Genomic DNA, 18,663 nt, shown 5'->3' on the forward strand with positions numbered 1-18,663 from the left:
GTACTAAAATGGCTATACATGATGTAGATGTGGGAAATGCTGTTCCAATCAAACAACATCCATACAGACTTAACCCGTTAAAATTGGCACAGGTTAACAAAGAGATTGAGAGTATGCTTAAAAATGGCATAATTGAAGTGGGTTGCAGCCAATGGAGCTCACCCATAGTGATGGTACCTAAACCAGACGGTATCCAACAGTTGTGTGGACTACAGAAAAGTTAATGCAGTTACAAGAACGGACTCTTATCCTATCCCACGTTTGGAGGATTGCATTGAGAAAGTGGGACAATCAGCCTTTATTTCCAAACTGGATTTACTTAAAGGTTACTGGCAGGTACTTTTATCCGAAAGGGTGAAGGAGATTTCAGCTTTTGTGACTCCAGATGGTATATACCAATTCAAAGTTATGCCATTTGGTATGAAAAACACCCCAGACACATTTCAACGGTTAACTAACAAAGTTGTTTCAGGATTACCCAATTGTGCGGTATACATCGGCGATCTGGTAATTTTCAGCCAGACATGGAAAGAACATTTAAAACATCTGATGGGAGTTATTCGATCGACTTCAGGAGGCGGGTTTGGTGATAAACCTAGCCAAAAGTGAATTTGGATAAGCTCAAGTCACTTTCCTTGGCCATACAATCGAACAGGGTCGAATGGTCACATGGGATGTGAAACTAACAGTTATTGAGGAGTTTCCGATACCCTCAAGACAAAGGGAAATAATGCGGTTTCTTGGCATGAGTGGATTTGTTCGAACATTGGTGAAAACTTTTTGTAGCGTGATTGCTCCACTGACGGACTTGCTCAAGAAACGTAACAAAATCCAGTGGACATGGGAGTTTCGACAGGCATTTGACTGCCTGAAAGCTGTGATAACCAATGCTCCTGTGTTGGAGAATTACAAGGGACTCTGTGATCAGATTGAACTAAAGTATCTGACTTTAAAGAGAAATGCCGAGGCGTAGAGAAATGGATGGATCGTGCAGAGACCTTTTTGTTCAAAGAGACTGTCAATCGTGAAAGATTTCAGTTGGAAGAAGAACGGGAAAAAAATGGACTATATTATTATACCTGTTCGCGTGTGTTGCTTTTTGAAACGAAAAAGAATATTTACTGTGTGCATTTCTTAAAGGATAGTGAAAAGGTGAAAAATGAAACCATCTTGAAGTTGATGGTTTATTTATTTTTCTTGGGGGGAGGTGTCATGTGAGTACCTTTAAGAAATGGGTGTTTATAAATGGGTATGTATATAAATATCTGTAGTGAGAGTACCTTTAAGAAATGGGTGTTTAGTACTGCAGTGATGTCAGAGTGGGCGGAGCTGGGCTGTCTTCCAGCTTTTTACTTTCGTTTTAGGCTGTTTGCTGCAGGGTGTGTTTTAGTTTCGTTTTCAAGCTGGACAGCTGCAGTCACAGCCAGAAGGTGTATTAGAATCTCTCTCTGTAATCTAAATACTGTAAATCGATCCTGGTGTTTTAAAACTAATAACAGGAGTGACTTTAACCTGATGTGCTTCTGGTAAAAGATGTTTTAAGTCTTATGGATGTTAAAAGGAAAGCTTAAAGGATTACTTTGTGTTGTATTCTTTGGGGGTTGTATTTGAATTAATGGTTGCTAAGATGTTCACTGTATGTTTTAAAAAGGTTAACTTGAGTTCATAGAATAAACATTGTTTTGCTTTAAAAAAATACTTTCCATTTCTGCTGTATCACACCTGTCGAGTGGGCCGTGTGCTCCCCATACCACAATCTATTAAACGTTGTGCGTCAGGTGAACTCCATGATACATTTTGGGGTTCTCTAAACCCTGGCCCATAACAATATTTGGAAGTGGATCCACAAAAATATCAGAGAGGTTAAGCAGATAAGAAAGATAACATTCCGAGGTTGCACTCACTAAGGGTATTAGCTATTTTCTCGAGGTCAGCTTTGTTGATGTGTTCAAGGTGGAAATCAGATTGTAGGAATTCCAATCGGAAAAAATGAGAGAAATGAGCACAATGATAATATCAGTTTCAAGGAACTTTGGAGCAGAAAGGGAAATTGGAGATTGAGCAGAAGTTGGAGAAGATAGACACGTTGTGGGGGAAACATTTTGAGGAGGAAATGATAATGCTGCAGGGGAAGCAATGGTAAGAATCGAGTGAATAGGGATAAGAAAATTAACAAATTCATCAGGAGTTGAGTGGGGAGATGATTGAGGAGCATGTGTTGGGCATCAAGGAAGAGGGGAGCTCAGAGACAGCAATACAAGAAATGGGTGGCAAACAAGTGAAAGGTGGAAGAATGAAAGAATGGGAGAGGTTTGGCTGAAGCAACTGCATGGTGATGCCAATTCTTGAGACAACAAAGTTCAAGGAGTTACTTGCATGTTTTTCTTTCATGGGATGTGGCATCACTGGTTAGGCTTTATTGCCCATCCCCAATTTCCCTTGAGTAGGGTAAGTGGTGGAAGTGGAACCAACTGAAGTAAGGGAACGGAAACAGTAGTTTGTCAGAAAGGATTGTCCTTGTCCTCCAAAGGATGATCCTATTCAAATAGGAAAATTCAACGTAGAATGGCTTGGAATGATTACGTCTGATCTGGCAGCAGATGGCAAGGGCAGCCATGCACAAGGTGCAAAAAAGTATAAAGTCCTCAGATTTAAGGATGGAATATCTTCTCATGAAACAGCAAGGATTAAAGATAGTGAGGGGTTTGATAGGCACAAGGACGCAAGAGTGAAAAAGGAGGGAACTGTGGAACAGGTCAATAGAGAACGGTCAAACGACAGGTGGGAAGTTAGTGTGGTGACAAACGATGGGGATTGGTGGGAAGAACGAGCTATTCCCCTAGGGTAGAGGATGAGGATAATGGAATTGTAAATAGGTAGGGAGAAGAGACCGATGAGTAAAATGGAAATTGCTATTGATTAAGATGACAGGATCATGCCAGATGAGACAGTGGTGGAGGTGGCTGATCAGTTCTTAGTTGGTGTGAAGAATGAGTTTGAAAGAGAGGAATCAAAGAGAATCTAGTTGGAGGCTAAAATAGTTGCTTAATGCAAAGGCTGAAAGAGAGAAAGTACAAATTTTCAGCAAGAAAGTCCTGCATATATTTTATAATGGTCTGTTCAGACCAAATACGGATGTCTAGGACTTCATTACAAGAGTTCCTTACAGAGGCACCTTGAGCTCCTGTATCAATGGATCATCCTTTCTATCATGTCAGGGATTTGCAGAAGATTCTGGTGTTCAGCTGTTAACGGCAACTTCAAAGTATAATAAGGTCACGTGAGCCTACAGCAGAATCCTGATAATATCCTTTCTTGGGTTGACTAGAGACAGGTAGCTTGTGTACTATGCGGGTATGTGTTAATAATTACCTACACCAAGAAAAAACTCTGCCAACTTCCCGTGACCTTCAATGGCACCATCATGCCAGAGCAAAACAACAACTTGTATTCATAGAATGCCTTTCACGAAATAAAACATCCCAAGGGACTTCAGAGGAGCATCATAAAGCAAAGTTGTTGGTGAGGAAATTAGCAATGGTAAAGCCAGCGAATACTCTGTTGTTAGAGATGGTCATTGCCTGACACTAGTGAGGTTGAAATGTTACTCGTCACTCATCAGCCCAAGTCTGAACGCCATCCAGGTTTTGCTGCACACTGACATGAGCTGATTTATTATCTGAAGACTGTGCAATGGTCAGCGAATAGCCCCACTTCTGACCTTAATGGAGAGAAGGTCACTGATGAAATAGTTGAAAAATGCTAGCCCCCTGAGGAACCCCTGTGGCAATGTCCTGGGGTTTAGCTCCAAATACCACAACGAGTTTCCTTTGTGTCAGATCTGAATCCACCCAATGCAGACATTTCATCCTGATCGCCAATGGCCAGTTTTATTTGTGCTCCTTGTTTCCACATTCAATCAAATGCTGCCTTCCTATAAAGTGCAGTCACTCTTGCCTCATCTCTTGGTCATGTTTGGACCAAGGCTGTGTCATGACCAGTACAGTCATGTCATATTATGAACTTTCAGTTTCTATTTTCACATATTGGACACAAACAAGCTGTTAAGATGGTTGTCACAAATCATGTGACTTTGGCATTCAGATGACAGGCAGTATCAAGTCTTTGGTGAATATGTAATGAAATATGGACATAGACTGCCTGTCTCCATATTTTATACTGGACAAAAGGGAATATCAAAATTCAGCCATTAACTTCCCATTGTATCACAATGGCCTTCTCCATCCAAACTAGACTGGACGGACCAGAAGCATTAACCCAGCCGTCATGCGATCAAAATTGGTTTAGGGGCTACAGCCGTATTACCCCAAGAACCAGCAGATCCATCAGAACTATCAGTCATCAACCAGTCCAAGAACCAGACTCTGAAATTATGAGTATATGAATTGGGAGGAGTGGGTCCTCTGACCTCTTGCACCTGCTCCAGCATTCAATAAGATCATGACTGATCAGATTGTGGCCTCAACTCCACATTCTGCCTACATGGATTACCTTTGACTGCCTTGTCAGTCAAGAATTTATCTACTGCTGCTGTAAAAATATTATTGACCCTGCCTCCATGGCTCTCTGGAAAAGATAGTTCCAAAGATTCACAACCTTCAGAAAAAATAATTTCTTCTCATCTTTGTCTTAAATGGGAGACCTCTTATTTTAAACTGTGTCCCCTAGTTCTAGTCTCTCCCACAAGGTGATACATCCTTTCAGCAACCACACTGTCAAGTCCCCTCAGGATTTTGTATGTTTCATTAAGATCACCTCTCAATCTTCTAAACTCCAATGGATACAGGTCCTGCCTGTCCAGCCTGTAAGAAAACCCCACATCCCAGCTATCATTTACGTGAATCTTCTCTGAACAGCTTCTAATGCATTTGTATCCTTTCTTAAATAAGGAGACCAAAACCGGGCACAGCACCCTAGATGGGGTCTCACCAACACCCTGCACAACTGTATCAAAACAGCCCTACTTTTGTATTCCATTCTCCTTGCAATAAATGACAACATTCTATTTGCCTTCCTAATGATTTGCTTTATCTGCATACTAACTTTTCCTGATTAACATGCTGGGATACCCAGAACCCTCTGTATTCCTCAGAGCTTTGAAATCCCTCTCCATTTAGATAATATGCTGGTTTTCTATTCTTGCTGCCAAAGTAGAGAAGTTAGCATTTATCAACATTGCACTCCATCTGCCAAACTTTGCCCACTCACTTAACCTGTCTATGTCCCTTTGCAAACTCACTACGTTCCCTTCACAACTTACTTTTCTTCCGAACTTTGTGTCATCAGCAAATCTAGCAAACATACATTTGGTCCCTTCATCCAAGTCATTGATATAAATGGTAAATAGTTAAGGCCCCAGCATTGGTCCCCTGTGGCACTTCACTCGTCACCCCTTGCCAACCCCAAAAAGACTCTCTGCTTCCTGTTGGCTAACCAAAGCTCTTTCAATGCTAATATGTTACCAGCTTCACCATAAGCTCTTATTTTGTGTCGCCACCTTTCATGTGGCACCTTGTCAAATCCTTTCTGGAAAACTAAGTACAGCATATCCACAGGTTTCCCTTCATCCGGTTTATTTGTTACTTCCTCAAAGAACAGCAATTAAGGAGTCAAACATGATTTCCCTTTCACAAAACTATGCTGACACTGCCTGATTCACAGAGTTTATAGGTGCCCTGCCATAGCCTCCTTAATAATAGATTTCAGCATTTTCCCTCTGACAGATGTTAAGCCAACTGGCCTGTATTTTCCTGCTTTGTCTCCCTCCTGTCTTGAATAGAGGAGTCACATTCTCTATTTTCCAATCTGATGGGACCTTTCCAGAATCTGGAGCATTTTACCTCCCCATCAGTCTATTCTCAATCATCAGTAAAGTGATGGAAGGTGTCATCAACAGTGCTGTCAAGTGGCACTTGCTTCGCAATAACCTGCTCACTGATCATCAGTTTGGGTCCTCCAGGGTCATTCAGCTTCTGACCTCTTTACAGCCTTGGTTCAAAAATGGACTAAAGAGCTGAATTCCAAAGGCGAGGCGAGAACAACTGCCCTTGACATCAAGGCAGCATTTGACAGAGTATGGCATCCAGAAGCCCTAACAAAACTGGAGTCAATGGGAAGAGGGGGAAAATCTCTGCTGGTTCGAGTCATACTTGGTACAAATTAAGATGGTTGTGGTTGTTGGGAGGACAATTATCTCAATTCCAGGACATCGCTTCAAGAGTTACTCAGAGTAGTGTCCTAGGCCCAACTATCTTCAGTTGCTTCAGCAATAACCTTCTTGGCATCATAAAGTCAAAAGTGGGGATGTTTGCTGATAACTGCGCAATGTTCAGCACCATTTGTGACTCCTCAGACACTGATGCAGTCCATGTCCAAATGCAGTAAGGCCTGGACAATATCCAGGCTTGGGTGGACAAGTGGCAAGTAACATTCATGCCACGCAAGTACCAGACAAAGACCATCTCCAATCAGAGATAATCGAACAATCGCCCCATGACATTCAATGGCATTACCAACGCTGAATCCCCCACTATCAACATCCTGGGGTTACCATTGACAGAAACTAACTGGACTGGCCATATAAATACTGTGGCGACAAGAGCTGGTCAGTGGTTAGGAATCCTGCGGCAAGTAACTCACCTCCTGACTCCCCAAAGCCTGCCCACCATCTACAAGTCAGGAGTGTTTTGGAATGTTCTCCACTTGCCTGGATGAGTGCAGCTCCAACAACACTCAAGAAGTTCAACACTATTTAAGACAAAGAAGCCCGCTTGATTGGCACCCCAGCCACAAACATTCGCTCCCTCCACCACCAATGAACAACGGCAGCAGCTTGTATCATCTACAAGATTCACTGCAGGAACTCATCAAGGTTCCTTAAGCAGCACCTTCCAAACACACAAGCGCTATCATCTAGATGTCAGCAGACACATGGGAGCATCAGCGCCTAGAAATTCCCCTCCAAGTCACTCAATTCTGATTTGGATATGTATTGCCATTTCTTTACTGTCACTGGGTCAAAGTCTTGGAAATCCTCCGCTAACAGCACTGTGGGACTGCAGCAGGTCAATAAGGAGCTCATCACCACTGTCTCAAGGGTAATTAGCGATGGACAATAAATGCTGGCTTAGCCACCGACGTCCACATCCCATAAAAATGAATTTTTAAAAACCTAAAGCCCTGCTCTCAAGTAGACTCCCTTCATATGGGTGGGAGGATATTAATCTGTGCATGGATGTTGGATAAATGAAGCAGCAAAGCTGGACTTCCGGTTGCGGCAATGCAGAGCTAAGTCGCATTTCGGCTGCTCCCGCTTGAAACGGAACTTTGGGCTCTTTGCAGTGCTCCCAACGGCATTTTCTCGACATTTCCCGGTGTGGGAAGAAAGCTGCAACATTCCCCCGACAGTGTCCCCCAGGAATGGTATGTCTCTTGGTTACCAGACCCGGCAGAAACGGAAAAAGATTTGGCTGGAACTGCAGGAAAGACAAAAGCCTCTTCCAGCATGCAGGCAGGGGAAGGGCTAGCTTAAAGGCTTCAAGCTGACTTGAGGGCCTTTATTAAAGGTGAATTCTAGCAGCAGAGGGAACAACTGTGAAAAGATCTCCCAAAGCCATTGAAGAAGCGGGGACGAGGCTTCCGGTGGCGGCCATGGAGGAGTAGGTCGCGCATTCGGCAGCTCCCGTCTGGAACGGACTCTCAGGCCTTTTTCAGGAGTTTCCAGACTTTTGGGGGCAGATTGGTGAAGCGAACACTGCCAAAAGGATTCCCTCTCGAGACTTCCGGTTGCGGCTATGCAGAGCTAAGTCGCACATTCGGCAGCTCCCGCAAAACCGGACTTTTGGGCTCTTTTCAGGGCCCCCAATGGCACCTTTTCGACGTTTCCCGGTGTGGGAAGGAGTTAGTAACAGCTCCCCGTCAGTATATGGCTTTAACTAGGAGCGGGGCGACAAAAAAGTTCGTGGTGGACCAGAAGAAGGGAGGGAAGAAGGACAAAATGGCGGAGGGCGGAGACCAGGCAGCGTGGAGGCAGTGGGCGGAGGAGCAACAGGAGGGTATCCAGCGCTGTCTCAGAGAGATTAAAACGGACCTACTAGAGCCGATGAAGGCTTCTATAGATAAGCTGCTGTAGACACAGACGGCCCAGGGGGTGGCGATCCGAGAGGCTCGACAAAAGATCTCTGACAATGAGGACGAGATCTTAGGCCTGGCGGTAAAGGTGGAGGCGCATGAGGCGCTCCACAAGAAATGGCAGGGGCGGTTCGAGGAGATGGGGAATCGGTCGAGGCGGAAGAATCTGCGGATTCTGGGCCTCCCTGAGGGGCTGGACGTGGGGGCCTATGTGGTTACCATGTTGAACTCGCTGATGGGAGCGGGGTCCTTCCAGGGGCCCCTGGAGCTGGAAGGGGCCCACAGAGTGTTGGTGAGGAGGCCCAAGGCTAACGAGCCTCCGCGGGCGGTGCTGGTGCGGTTCCATCGGTTCGTCGATCGGGAGTGTGTGCTCAGGTGGGCCAAGAAGGAGAGGAGCAGGAGCTGAGAGAACGCAGAGGTTCGAATATACCAGGACTGGAGTGCGGAGGTGGCGAAGAGGAGGGTCGGGTACAATTGAGTGAAGGCGGTGCTGCACAGGAAGAGGGTGAGAAGTTTGGCATGTTGCAGCCGGCGCGACTGTGGGTTACCTACAAGGATCGGCACCAGTATTTTGAGTCTCCGGAGGAGGCGTGGGCCTTTATTCAGGCCGAGAAGCTGGACACAGACTGAGGGTCAGGATGGGCGATTGGGGACTGCAGTGGATATGTTATGCCTATTTTTTGTTCGGGGGGGGCGGGGGCCTTTGCATTGTTTTGGGTTTCTTTTTCTCTGTGTTTTTCTCTTTCGGGTTGGGGAGGGTGGATGGGGCGGGTTGGGCACTGTTGTGGTTGGTGGGGGGGACCCTGGTAGGTGGAGAGCGCGGGCTTTTTCCCCGCGCCGAAGACTGGGGGGGTGGGGGGTAGGGAATCGAGGATTGTTTCCCGCGCTTAGAACGGAGGGGGGAGGGGGAGAGCCTGTGGATGGGGAGCGGGAGAGGAGGGTTTGACACACAATGGGAGGAGTCGAAGGGGAGGCAGGAGTGGCCGGGGTCAGCTGACTTGCGGAAGTGCAATGGGGGGAGTAAACCAGCTAGGATGGGCCCTAGCCTGGGTGGGGGGGGGGATCAGATCGAGTTGCTGCTGCTAAGGTCAAGGAGGAGCTGAGCGAGTGGGGGGGGGGTCGTCGAGACGGGGGTATGCCGCTGTGGGGATCGGGCCGGGTGTGGGGTGTGGGCGCGTGGCTGGCCGAGGAGGGGTCATGGCTAGTCGGCGGGGGAGGGTAGCCCCCTGATCCGGCTGATAATCTGGAATGTAAGGGGACTGAATGGGCCGGTTAAGCAGGCCCACGTGTTCGCGTACCTGAAGGGGCTCAAGTGCGGATGTGGTTATGCTCCAGGAGATACACCTGAAGGTGGCAGACCAGGTAAGACTGAGGAAAGGGTGGGTAGGTCAGGTGTTTCACTCGGGGCTAGATGCCAAAAATCGAGGGGTGGCGATCTTGGTGGGAAAGAAGGTGTCATTCGAGGCGTCGAGCATTGTGGCAGATAATGGCGGTAGGTACATAATGGTAAGTGGTAAGTTGCAGGGAGAGAGGGTGGTACTGGTCAATGTGTATGCTCCGAATTGGGACGATGCGGGTTTTATGCGGCGTATGTTGGGTCGGATCCCAATCTTGGAAGTGGGGTGCCTGATAATATGGGGAGACTGTAACACAGTGTTGGATCCGGCACTGGATCGCTCCAGGTCTAGGACGGGTAGGAAGCCGGCGGCGTCTAGAGTGCCGAGGGGATTTATGGACCAAATGGGAGGGGTGGACCCTTGGATATTTGCAAGGCCGGGGGCTAGGGAATTTTCATTCTTCTCACATGTCCATAAGGCTTATTCCCAAATCGACTTTTTCATTTTGAGTAGGGCGCTGATAGCGAGAGTAGAGGATACCGAGAATTCGGCAATAGCCATTTCGGACCACGCCCCGCATTGGGTGGACTTGGAGATGGGGGAGGAGAGGGACCAGCGCCCGCTGTGGCGCTTGGAGATGGGGCTGTTGGCGGACGAGGAGGTGAGCGAGCGGGTCCGAGGAAGTATAGAGAGGTACTTGGAGACCAACGACAACGGGGAGGTCCGAGTGGGGATGGTATGGGAGGCACTGAAGGCGGTGGTGATGGGAGAGCTGATCTCCATTATGGCCCACAAGGAGCGGAGGGAGCGGGTGAGAGGGAGAGGCTGGTGGGGGAGATGGTGAGGGTAGACAGGAGGTATGCGGAAGAGCCTGAGGAAAGATTGTTGAGGAAGAGGCGCAGCCTCCAGGCCGAATTTGACCTGGTGACCACCAGGAAGGCGGAGGTGCAGTGGAGGAAGGCCCAGGGGGCGGTCTACGAGTATGGGGAAAAGGAAAGCCGGATGCTGGTGCATCAGCTTCGGAAGCGGGACGCAGCTAGGGAGATCGGGGGAGTTAAGGACAGGGGAGGGAGCATGGTGCGGAGTGGGGTTGGCATCAATGGGGTCTTCAGGGACTTCTACGAGGAATTGTACCGATCCGAGCCCCCACGGGAGGAGGGAGGGATGGGCCGTTTCCTGGACCAATTGAGGTTTCCAAAGGTGGAAGAGGGACTGGGGACCCCGATTGGGCTGGAGGAGCTGATCAAAGGGATAGGAAGCATGCAGGCGGGAAAGGCACCGGGGCTGGACGGTTTCCCGGTCGAGTTCTATAAAAAAATATATGGACCTGTTGGGTCCACTGTTAGTTAGGACCTTTAATGAGGCAAGGGAGGGGGGAGGGGAGGGGGGGGGGGCTTTACCCCCGACGATGTCCCGGGCACTGATCTCCTTGATGCTGAAGCGGGACAAGGATCCCCTGCAATGTGGGTCTTACAGACCGATTTCCTTGCTAAATGTAGATGCCAAGGTGCTGGCGAAGGTCTTAGCCACGAGGATTGAGGATTGTGTGCCGCAGATCATCCATGAAGACCAGACGGGGTTTGTGAAGGGGAGACAGTTGAACGCGAATGTGCTGAGGCTTTTGAACGTTATCATGATGCCGGCGAGGGAGGGGGAGGTGGAGATAGTGGTGGCGATGGACGCTGAGAAAGCCTTCGATAGGGTAGAGTGGGGGTACCTGTGGGAGGTGCTGAAGAGGTTTGGGGAGGGGTTTGTCAGGTGGGTTAGGCTGTTGTATGAGGTCCCGATGGAGAGTGTGGCCACAAATAGGAGGAGGTCCGAGTACTTTCGGTTGCACCGAGGGACGAGACAGGGATGTGCCCTGTCCCCCCTGCTCTTTGCACTGGCGATTGAACCCCTGGCTATGGCACTGAGAGAGTCGAGGAACTGGAGGGGGTTGGTGCGGGGTGGGGAGGAGCATAGGGTGTCGCTTTATGTGGACGACCTGCTGCTGTATGTGGTGGACGCGGTGAGAGGAATGCCAGAGGTAATGAGGATCCTTAGGGAATTCGGGGACTTTTCGGGGTACAAGCTCAATATGGGGAAGAGCGAGCTGTTCGTAGTTCAGCTAGGGGACCAGGAGAGGGGGATTGGCGAGCTCCCACTAAAAAGGGCGGAGAGGAGCTTCAGATATTTGGGGGTCCAGGTGGCCAGGAGCTGGGGGCCCCTGCATAGGCTTAACTTCACAAGGCTGGTGCAGCAAATGGAGGAGGAGTTCAAGAGGTGGGACACGTTGCCGCTGTCCCTGGCGGGTAGGGTGCAGTCAATCAAAATGACTGTGCTCCTAAGGTTTTTGTTCCTGTTCCAGTGCCTCCCCGTGTTTATACCGAAGGCTTTTTTCAGGCAGGTTAACAGGAATATAATGGGGTTTGTGTGGGCGCGAGGGGCTCCGAGGGTGAGAAGGGTGTTCCTGGAGTGGAGTAGAGATAGGGGGGGGCTGGCGCTGCCCAACCTCTGTGGGTACTACTGGGCCGCCAATGCGACGATGGTGCGCAAGTGGGTGATGGAGGGGGAGGGGGCTGCATGGAAGAGGCTGGAGACGGCGTCCTGTGTGGGTACGAGTCTGGGGGCGCTGGCAACGGCGCCGCTCCCTCCAAGTAGGTATACCACGAGTCCGGTGGTGGTGACAGCCCTCAAAATCTGGGGGCAGTGGAGGCGGCATGGGGGGAAGTTGGGGCCTCGGCGTGGACCCCATTACGGGAGAACCACCGGTTCGCCCCAGGAAGAACAGGTTGAGGGTTTTCGGGGTGGCACAGGGCAGGGGAGTGGGGAAGATCTCGGAAACTTACCAGGTGATGCAGGAGGAGGAGGAGGCCTCGGTGGTGGAGTTGAAACGTAAGTGGGAGGAGTTGGGAGAGGAGATAGAAAAGGGGATGTGGGCAGATGCCCTCGAGAGGGTGAACTCTTCCTCTTCGTGCGCGAGGCTCAGCCTCATACAGTTTAAGGTGCTGCACAGGGCACACATGACCGGGACAAGGATGAGCCGTTTTTTGGGGGGCGAGGACAGGTGTGTTAGGTGCTCAGGGAGCCCAGCAAATCACACCCATTTGTTCTGGGCATGCCCAGCGCTGGAGGAATTTTGGAAGGGCGTAGCGAGGACTGCTTAACCACTTCCTTACCTTGCAGGTCAGCTGTTCGGGAGAGAGAGAGAGCCGGGACCTTGGAAACAGCGCGGGAGTTTGAAACAGCGCGGGAGTTTGAAAAAGCGTGGGAGCTGCGAGGCAGAGGGGACAGTTTAAAAGGTCGCGGCGTGGGTGAGGTAAGTACTGCTTAACCACTGCCTTACCTTGCAGGTCAGCTGTTCGGGAGAGAGAGAGAGGCGGGACCTTGGAAACAGCGCGGGAGTTTGAAAACGCGCGGGAGCTGCGAAGCAGAGGAGACAGTTTAAAAGGTCGCGGCGTGGGGGAGGTAAGTACTGCTTAACCACTTCCTTACCTTGCAGGTCAGCTGTTCGGGAGAGAGAGAGAGCCGGGACCTTGGAAACAGCGCGGGAGCTGCGAGGCAGAGGGGACAGTTTAAAAGGTCGCGGTGTGGGTGAGGTAAGTACTGCTTAACAACTTCCTTACCTTGCAGGTCAGCTGTTAGTTTCGGGAGATCAGTTTCGGGAGCAGGCCTTTTGGCTGACTGTATATCAGGAAGGATACAAAGGGTGTGGCTGAAGTGCCTTTAGAAACAGAGTGCTGGAGGCAAACAGAGTGTATCTGAGTTTGGGTAAGGCTGAGTTCGGGTAAGAGGTGAGTGAGGGCTGTGTTTTTTTTGGGGAGTTTGGTGTTTGGGGTTGAGTTTCTCCCCCCCCCCCCCCCCAAAAAAAAATAAAATCCAATTAATTAAGTAAATTAATTAACTAGTTAAGGGAATTTGGTGCTCATCTTAAGGAGGTGCAGAGAAGCAGACCTGTGAGGGAGCCTCGGGAGCAATTACATCACAGCCAGCAGGTAAGTGATTGGCTTGTAACTGGTAAGTGATTTCTCTCTCTTTGACTTTCTCTTAGCTGTGTAGTGTAGTTCAAATTTAACTTCAGGTTTAAGTCATGGCAGGAGAGCTCAGACCCGTGTCATGCTCCTCTTGTGAGATGTGGCAAGTCAGGGACCCTTCTGGTGTCCCTGACTCCTTCATCTGCAAGAAGTGTGTCCAACTGCAGCTCCTGTTAGACCGCTTGACGGCTCTGGAGCTGCGGATGGACACACTTTGGAGCATCCGCAATGCTGAGGAAGTTGTGGATAGCACATTCAGTGAGTTGGTCACACCGCAGATTAAAATTACTGAGGCAGATAGGGAATGGGTGACCAACAGACAGAGGAAGAGTAGGAAGGCAGTGCAGGGATCCCCTGCGGTCATCTCCCTCCAAAACAGATTTACCGTTTTGGGAACTGTTGGGGGAGATGGCTCACCAGGGGAAGGTGGCAGCAGCCAGGTTCATGGCACCGTGGCTGGCTCTGCTGCACAGAAGGGCGGGAAAAAGAGTGGCAGAGCTATAGTGATAGGGGATTCAATTGTAAGGGGAATAGACAGGCGTTTCTGTGGACGCAAACGAGAATCCAGGTTGGTATGTTGCCTCCCTGGTGCAAGGGTCAAGGATATCTCGGAGTGGCTGCAGGGCATTCTGGAGGGGGAGGGTGAACAGCCAGCTGTCGTGGTGCATATAGGCACCAACGATATAGGTAAAAAACGGGATGAGGTCCTACAAGCTGAATTTAGGGAGTTAGGAGTTAAACTAAAAAGTAGGACCTCAAAGGTAGTAATCTCAGGATTGCTACCAGTGCCAAGTGATAGTCAGAGTAGGAATGACAGGATAGCTAGGATGAATACGTGGCTTGAGAGATGGTGCAACAGGGAGGGTTTCAAATTCCTGGGACATTGGGACCGGTTCTGGGGGAGGTGGGACCTGTACAAATCGGACGGTCTGCATCTGGGTGGGACCGGAACCAATGTTCTCGGGGGTGTGTTTGCTCATGCAGTTGGGGAGGGTTTAAACTAATGTGGCAGGGGGATGGGAACCGATGTAGGAAGTCAGTGGGGACAGAAACAAAAGGCAGGAAGGGAGAGTGTGTAAAGCATGACCAGAGAAAGCAGGGCAGCGAGCAAGGAAGGTCTACATTAAACTGCATTTATTTCAATGCAAGGGGTCTGACGGGCAAAGCGGATGAACTCAGGGCATGGACGGGCACATGGGACTGGGATATTATAGCTATGACTGAAACATGGCTAAGGGAGGGGCAGGACTGGCAGCTTAATGTTCCGGGGTACAGATGCTATAGAAAGGATAGAACAGGAGGTAAGAGAGGAGGGGGAGTGGCGTTTTTGATTAGGGAGAACATCACGGCAGTACTTAGAGGGGATATATCCGAGGGTTCGCCCACTGAGTCTATATGGGTGGAACTGAAAAATAAGAAGAGAGAGATCACCTTGGTAGGACTGTACTACAGGCCCCCAAATAGTCAGCAGGAAATTGAGGAGCAAATATGTAAGGAGATTACAGATAGCTGCAAGAATAAAAGGGTGGTAGTAGTCGGGGACTTTAACTTTCCCAACATTGACTGGGACAGCCATAACATTAGGGGCTTGGATGGAGGGAAATTTGTTGAGTGTATTCAGGAGGAATTTCTCATTCAGTATGTGGATGGACCGACTAGAGAGGGGGCAAAACTTGACCTCGTCTTGGGAAATAAGGTAGGGCAAGTGACAGAAGCGCTAGTGAGGGATCACTTTGGGACAAGTGACCATAACTCCATTAGTTTTAAGATAGCTATGGAGAATGATAGGTCTGGCCCAAGAGTTAAAATTCTTAATTGGGGCAAGGCCAATTTTGATGGTATTAGACAGGAACTTGCAGAGGTAGATTGGGGGAGACTGTTGGCAGGCAAAGGGACGGCTGGTAAATGGGAGGCTTTTAAAAATGTGTTAACCAGGGTGCAGGGTAAGCACATTCCCTTTAGAGTGAAGGGCAAGGCTGGTAGAAGTAGGGAACCATGGATGACTCGAGATATTGAGACTCTGGTCAAAAAGAAGAAGGAGGCATATGATGTACATAAGCAACTGGGATCAAGTGGATCCCTTGAAGAGTATAGAGATTGTCGAAATAGAGTTAAGAGGGAAATCAGGAGGGCAAAAAGGGGACATGAAATTGCTTTGGCAAATAATGCAAGGGAGAATCCAAAGAGATTCTACAGATACATAAAGGGGAAAAGAGTAACTAGGGACAGAGTAGGGCCTCTTAAGGATCAACAAGGACATCTATGTGCAGAGCCACAAGAGTTGGGTGAGATCCTGAATGAATATTTCTCATCGGTATTCACGGTGGAGAAAGGCATGGATGTTAGGAAACTAAGGGAAATAAATAGTGATGTCTTGAGAAGTGTGCATATTACAGAGGAGGTGGTGCTGGAAGTCTTAAAGCGCATCAAGGTAGATAAATCCCCGGGACCTGATGAAATGTATCCCAGGATGTTGTGGGAGGCTAGGGAGGAAATTGCAGGTCCCCTAACAGAGATATTTGAATCATCGGCAGCCACAGGTGAGGTGCCTGAAGATTGGAGAGTGGCGAATGTTGTGCCCTTGTTTAAGAAGGGCAGCAGGGAAAAGCCTGGGAACTACAGACCGGTGAGCCTAACGTCTGTAGTAGGTAAGTTGCTAGAAGGTATTCTGAGAGACAGGATGTACAAGCATTTAGAGAGGCAAGGACTGATTCGGGGCAGTCAGCATGGCTTTGTGCGTGGAAAATCATGTCTCACAAATTTGATTGAGTTTTTTGAGGGGGTGACCAAGAAGGTAGATGAGGGCAGTGCAGTAGACGTTGTCTACATGGACTTTAGCAAAGCCTTTGACAAGGTACCGCATGGTAGGTTGTTGCAGAAGGTTAAAGCTCACGGGATCCAGGGTGAGGTTGCCAATTGGATTCAAAATTGGCTGGACGACAGAAGGTTGTAGAGGGTTGTTTTTCAAACTGGAGGCCTGTGACCAGTGGTGTGCCTCAGGGATCGGTGCTGGGTCCACTGTTATTTGTGATTTATATTAATGATTTGGATGAGAATTTAGGAGGCATGGTTAGTAAGTTTGCAGATAACACCAAGATTGGTGGCACAGTGGATAGTGAAGAAGGTTATCTAGGATTGCAACGGGATCTTGATCAATTAGGCCAGTGGGCCGACGAATGGCAGATGGAGTTTAATTTCGATAAATGTGAGGTGATGCATTTTGGCAGATCGAATCAGGCCAGGGCCTACTCAGTTTATGGTATGGCGTTGGGGAGAGTTATAGAACAAAGAGATCTAGGAGTACAGGTTCATAGCTCCTTGAAGGTGGAGTCGCAGGTGGACAGGGTGGTGAAGAAGGCATTTGGCATGCTTGGTTTCATTGGTCAGAACATTGAATACAGGAGTTGGGATGTCTTGTTGAAGTTGTACAAGACATTGGTACGACCACACTTGGAATACTGTGTGCAGTTCTGGTCACCCTATTATAGAAAGGATATTATTAAACTAGAAAGAGTGCAGAAAAGATTTACTAGGATGTTACCGGGACTTGATGGTTCGAGTTATAAGGAGAGGCTGGATAGACTGGGACTTTTTTCCCTGGAGCGTAGGAGGCTTAGGGGTGATCTTATAGAGGTCTATAAAATAATGAGGGGCATAGATAAGGTAGATAGTCAACATCTTTTCCCAAAGGTAGGGGAGTCTAAAACTAGAGGGCATAGGTTTAAGGTGAGAGGGGAGAGATTCAGAAGGGCCCAGAGGGGCAATTTCTTCACTCAGAGGGTAGTGAGTGTCTGGAATGGGCTGCCAGAGGTAGTAGTAGAGGCGGGTACAATTGTGTCTTTTAAAAAACATTTAGATAGTTACATGGGTAAGATGGGTATAGAGGGTTATGGGCCAGGTGCGGGCAACTGGGACTAGCTAAATGGTAAAAACTGGGCGGCATGGACTGGTTGGGCCGAAGGGCCAGTTTCCATGCTGTAAACTTCTATGATTCTATGATGGTGTCGAGGGTGGTAGGATCCAGGGTCAAACCGGGCTGGGGGCTCGCAATATTTGGGGTGGCAGAGGAGCCGGGAGTGCAGGAGGCGAAAGAGGCCGGAATTCTGGCCTTTGCGTCCTTGGTAGCCCGGAGAAGGATCCTTCTTCAGTGGAAAGATGCGAGGCGCCCAAGCATGGAATCCTGGATCAGTGATATGGCAGGGTTCATTAAATTGGAGAGGGTGAAATTCGCCTTGAGAGGGCCGGTACAAGGGTTCTTTAGGCGGTGGCACCCGTTCTTAGACTTCCTGGCAGAACGATAGACATTGATCAATGGCAGCAGCAGCTCGGGGGGGGGGGGGGGGGGGGGGGTTACTTTATTTTTGTTTATGTTATTTACACTGGAGGGTTTGAGGGGGTGTATACACCTGTTGTGTCAAGTCGGGGTGTTAATGTTAATTTATTATTTATGTATGGGGGGGGGGGGGGGGGGGGGGGAGGTTGCTTTTTTAGATTGTGTTTTGTACTTAGCCCGGTTTGGTTCATTTTTCTTTCTCATTTTGTTATTGATATTTTATGAAAACCTTTCACAACATTTAAAAAAAATTTTTTTTAAATGAAGCAGCAAACAATTCCTGCAGGAAGCAGAAGTTCTATTCCCACCCCATCTGCTGTTCCCTCGTTACATGGTTGCTATAATAATTAAAGAAATTATTTCTGCTGATGAACCCATTTTACCTTTATTATAATAAGCACTACATATACTAGAATAAAGTAGTATTTTCAAACACAGATATTGCTAGTAGCTGCCTTCAATTTCATCCAGCTGATATCACCTAAAAGTTTTTGTTTTGTAAATTTAGAAAATGTAATCTATTTAGGCCACAGAGTGGATGTAGAACTTGCCTCAGAAGTGTTTGTTAATTTTTAAATTTGATAACTTCAAACTGAATTGTTATTAATTTATTAATACTGCAATTAAATTTAGAAACAGCTACACCATCTAATTTTTGCATTTGGAATACCACAGTTTACATTAAAAACAAAGAACTAGAGGCCAATGCAGCTCATCAGCAAGTTCGAAAACCAGCAAGTAAATTCTACAGCGAAGCAACATGTGAGCTCATGGATCTGAGTTGGAGTTACCAAGCTGACCATATTTCATTTAGCAGAATGCAAACCAG

The 18,663-nt window shown here is 48.3% G+C and overlaps 1 protein-coding gene across 28 annotated transcripts in view; it reads right to left on the reverse strand.

Annotated features, from left to right (window-relative positions):
• Nucleotides 1–18,663, reverse strand: part of macf1a (microtubule actin crosslinking factor 1a) — a 999,246-nt gene that overhangs the window by 301,524 nt on the left and 679,059 nt on the right. The gene's annotated exons all lie outside the window — the stretch shown is intronic.

This window comes from Scyliorhinus torazame, chromosome 1 (assembly GCF_047496885.1).
Source record: "Scyliorhinus torazame isolate Kashiwa2021f chromosome 1, sScyTor2.1, whole genome shotgun sequence".
Classification (NCBI taxonomy): domain Eukaryota; kingdom Metazoa; phylum Chordata; class Chondrichthyes; order Carcharhiniformes; family Scyliorhinidae; genus Scyliorhinus; species Scyliorhinus torazame.